This window comes from Triticum aestivum, chromosome 1A (assembly GCF_018294505.1).
Source record: "Triticum aestivum cultivar Chinese Spring chromosome 1A, IWGSC CS RefSeq v2.1, whole genome shotgun sequence".
NCBI classification, from domain to species: Eukaryota; Viridiplantae; Streptophyta; class Magnoliopsida; order Poales; family Poaceae; genus Triticum; species Triticum aestivum.
The window spans coordinates 21,367,066-21,371,506 of NC_057794.1; the positions used below are offsets into that span (position 1 = coordinate 21,367,066).

General features: G+C 44.7%; 1 long non-coding RNA gene across 2 annotated transcripts; it reads right to left on the bottom strand.

Moving 5' to 3' along the window:
* Window positions 1–543: 543 nt before the first annotated feature.
* Window positions 544–4,050, bottom strand: LOC123075861 (uncharacterized). 2 transcript variants are annotated; one of them, XR_006436231.1, is made up of 3 exons: window positions 3,275–4,050; window positions 2,887–3,158; window positions 544–2,627 (listed from the first exon to the last, which is right to left on the bottom strand). It is a non-coding gene; the product is annotated as an uncharacterized lncRNA (long non-coding RNA). The 2 variants fall into 2 exon arrangements; XR_006436233.1 differs by having other exon boundaries at window positions 544–815; window positions 906–3,158.
* Between the last annotated feature and the right edge of the window lie 391 nt (window positions 4,051–4,441).

Genomic DNA, 4,441 nt, shown 5'->3' on the forward strand with positions numbered 1-4,441 from the left:
TCCTGTGCTTAATCCTTTTTTCATCATGGAACAACTATAATAAATTTAATTCTTGATTCTATTTTTCCCAGCGAAAACCAAAAAAAATTGTGCATCGAAACATGGATGTGTAGGCTATTATGTAACTTGACCAATATGATTATTCTTTTGTATTACAGACATTAGTGTATGTTCTACAATCTACATGTTGTTGTTTTTCTGTCTCTTTTAGGTCAACCCACATTTCTTTTAGGTCAAACTGAGTGTTTTTTGGTGTGGTGCTTTGTATATAAAGCGGGGCGACAGGCTTTTTCAGTCATGTGAGGTACGTGAAGTGCTTGAGCTGTAAGAATACCTGAACTATGTACATATCTAAAGATACTATAATCTATCACCCGCAGTTCGTGTGTTCTTATTTATTTAGATGTATACTAGCAAAAAGGCCCGTGCGTTGCAACGGAAGAAAAAAAACTTCTCGTGTGTCTAGTTCAGTAAATTTATTTTAAAACAATGACTTATATTGAATAATACATAAATGCTTTGAATAAACATTAGTCCAAACCCTTGATTTTGTGTTTAAACAGGGCATCAATTGCATGTAGATTTAATATGTACATAGTCATTTTCTAGTGATCATCATGGTGCCCATGGAATTTGGTGTCTTTATGGGAAAGAAAAGTGATGGAAACCAGTGACAATATGTGTACAAGAACTACGGAGACATCACCGACTTTCGGGTTGTTTGGTAGCACTCCAGCTCCTTTCAAGCCGGTCGCACATCATCCTAACTTCAAGGCCAAGATCGAGAAAGCCGCCTGACATCCAAAATTATAGGACTAAAAGATGCATTACGCATTTCAGATCAACTTATTTTCAACTGATTTAAAATAGAATGATTGTGCTTAAAACAACATAAGTAGGCTGACCTGAAGTACTTGGTGCAAATTATCTTGAGGGGCCATTCACACATTGAGCGAGGCATGGGATTTTGGCGGCCTCATCTGTCCCAGTAGAATAATTGCCAGAAATAATTGTGTGTACTCAAATCGGTGTACAAATAGCTAAAACAGGAAGCAACGACCACCGGCCAAGTTAATATAACCAGACTCAGTAGACCAAAATATTATGTACAGATCCAAACTTTAGACGTGGTTTACTTGATACATCTGTATTTAGACAAATCTAAGACAAAAAATTTGAAACGGAGGGAGTATGTGTTAGTTATATTTTGCAAGTACATACCAAGTACACAACAATTTCCTTTTGTATGATGCAAAGTACACTTCATTGGGTCATTCTAAGCTTAAAAGTAAACTGGAAATTGTTGGGTCATTCTAAGCTGAAAATTTCTTTATATTTTCCAAAAGGGTCACTCTAGGCTTAAAGTACCAGTCTTTACAAGTAGAGATCATACATATTGTCATGAAAATCTGATACGGTTTTCTGTACATATAAACATCACTAATCTGGGTCCTGGCTGCTGTATAAAATAGAAATAATGCAATTCAGTTGTTGTACAACTAAAGTATTTCATACGGGCTTAATTATTTTGGCTGGGAACATTTCTTAATTCTGATTAGGAAACAATTATACACTCTATTAACGTTAATAGAAGAAATCTAAGAAGATGGTATATACTAAACTGTCAAAGTACAAAATATTCAGATTCTAGGCTTAATACAGAGGGGCAGAGGATTAGCTATACAATGAAGATAATGTGAAATTTAGCTGTGTCTATGAAGAAACAACAGATAACACACAACATCCAAATTTCCCATTGAGAAAAGTCATCTGACTTCATTGGCACACGCTACAAGTCTACAATCAGCAAATATTGGATCAGGTAAACTCGAAAATAGTCTCATGTAAACATCAAAGCTAGAATCCAAATCGCTGAAGCCTCATGTAAACGGTTAGCTTGCAGCAAAGTGACCTTGTTGTCTAGTGTTTAACACTGAAACTCTAGTTTAATATGCGATCCAAATATTTCAAAGCAACAGTTAAGCATCAAGACTGTAGAGTGTTGTCGATTCAAAAAAGAAGCATACAAAGACTATGCTACCATTTTCCATTATATAGTATATACACTACCAAATCCATAATGTCTAGTCTTAGCCAATCTAGCTCATTACAAGCCGTTATTGCTGGTGTGGAGTTGAACTTAAAATGTAATAAGAGGGTTGTGCTTATTTAACCAGCACTCAGTTAAAAAAGAAAAAATATGAAGCAGTGGTTCCTGAAACCTGACCGTGTGTGTGCTCCTCTGGTCTAACTTAACACCAGTGCTCTGTTTCAGTTCGTGCGTGCTCTATGCTTGTCATGGATGGGACAGTCACCTCCATAACCAGTCGGTCTTCATGATGTGCATGGTACAGCGAGTAGAGGTAAGATTGGGATCGAGGCAGAGAGAGCAAGGGAGAGAGAGTAACCTGTAGAACCAGCATGCGCCGCTACACTGTCGAGGTCATCGTGCCGCCCATCGGCCCTTGCTCCTAAGGCCTGGCTTCCCATGCTCTTGTTCTCCAAGTCTCATCCCCAGTCAGCTCGTCCACACTCTCGCACGACCGGGAGGCGGTGGCTGACTTTGCTCCTTGACTCAGCACAAAAACTTAATGTACATGGACAATTCATTTTTCTACGAATTTGAGCTGGAGAAAATCCTTATAAGGAGAACATAAAGACAAACCACAATACAATAGCATAATTCACAGACATTAACACCATATCAACGTCTAGGCTTGGTCTAATCGCGTCCTAAAAATTCCTCGCCCTTAATCTTCCAACTTCATACCACGTAAGAAAAACATTTGGCAGCCCTAACCCTAGTGTCAAGCAACCAGGGAGGCAAGCACGAAAGCAGGGCGTAACGTAGTTGAACTGAGGAGAAGCATGGGACGCCGGACATACCTGGCAGCGCGGCCTATCCCTGCTCCACTCCCTTGATTTCCTCGGGGAAGGCGTAGACACGTAGTTCACGGTGAGGATGCAACCAAAGAGCTCGGCGCCATCCATGTTGCCCATGGCGGCGGCGGCGTCCTCGCGCTCCAGGAACGTGACGAACCTGAAGGAGCGGTGCTTCTGTGTGGCCTGGTCGAGCGGCGTCTTGACGTCCTTGACCTCCCCGAACAACACGAATGCCGCATGCAGGATCTTCTCGTCCACCTCCTCCGCCAGTCCACCTACAATGACGAAACCAGGGACGTAGCTCGGCTTAGTTTTCCATCGCACGTGAACAAGAAAAGGCAAGGTCCTTCCGCAGCCGGGGAAGCAATCAGGAGAGCAGCCGCGGGCGAACCATGCGCATCTCGCAGAGGAATTTCGTCGAACAGCTGGCGAGCGACCGAGCGAGGATAGCGGCGACGGAGAAGAGGTTGGTGAGGGAGGATGGTGCTACCGCGTACCTACGTAGAGGGTGTTCTTCTGCACTGGCTGATTCATGGCGGCAGCGGCGATGAAGTTGCGGGGTCGGTAGGAGCCGGGGATGGCTCGCGAGATGGAGGTGGGGGAGCCGGCGCTTGATGGGAGAGGACAAAGGAGGAGGGGGCTCCGCAAGCCGCGTGGCTGCACATTGCGAAGGTGCAGGCCTCTAGAGTCTAACCCCCGTGGGTTGTGGTTGGCGAAGACAATCTGGAGCGCATCGGGCGAGTCAGACGTCGATGACATCGATGGCGCCAGACTGCCGGAGCACGTCTAGCAGATCGAACGTCGTCGACATCGGCCATGAATCCCATGCATGTCAATAGATGGGCTCGATTAGCAAAGCCGCCGCCCAACACCGGCCAGATTGGTGGCGCCACGATTCCGCGCAAGTCATCAGGTTAGCTCGATCAGCAAGCAGGCCCCAACTGTATGAGAAAGGCCGCGTGATCGGTTTCATTGGCCTTTGTGTCACCTCGACCCGCAACGATTTGGATGCTCCCCTGCCTCCATGGATCCCCTCCTCTCTCTGCCTGAGCCGATATTTATGGAAGAGGTTAGGGAAGGCGGCGTGGGATTCCTGTTCGACTCCAACAGAGGGTCTTTATCGCGAGAGGGATGGACAAATTAACTGCGCTAGCGAGGCAGAGGTTCGAGGGAGCAGGCCCACCTAGGGACGACAACCAGGCCAACGGAGACAGCAGCCAGGGGGACGGACGAAAAAACTCATAGCGATCGAGGTGGGACGTGTGGGCGACGGTGAAGCCAACAAAATTTAGTACCACCTCGCATATGTTTTAAATTCAAACTGAAAGCGTAAAATCACGGGAAGAAGCGTATTGTGACGGTGAATCCGACAAAGTCAATCCGTGCTTTATTATTATTAGGGAGAGAATTGTTTCCTTTGATGTACTTGGGAACAGATGAGTTTTCGTGTCATCTCTGCCTCGGAAAAGGGGGAGAAGTACTACATGTCAAAGCCTCAGATCTAATGTTGATTTATATTGCTTCTAGATTACAGATTTCTTATATTTAGTAAATCTGA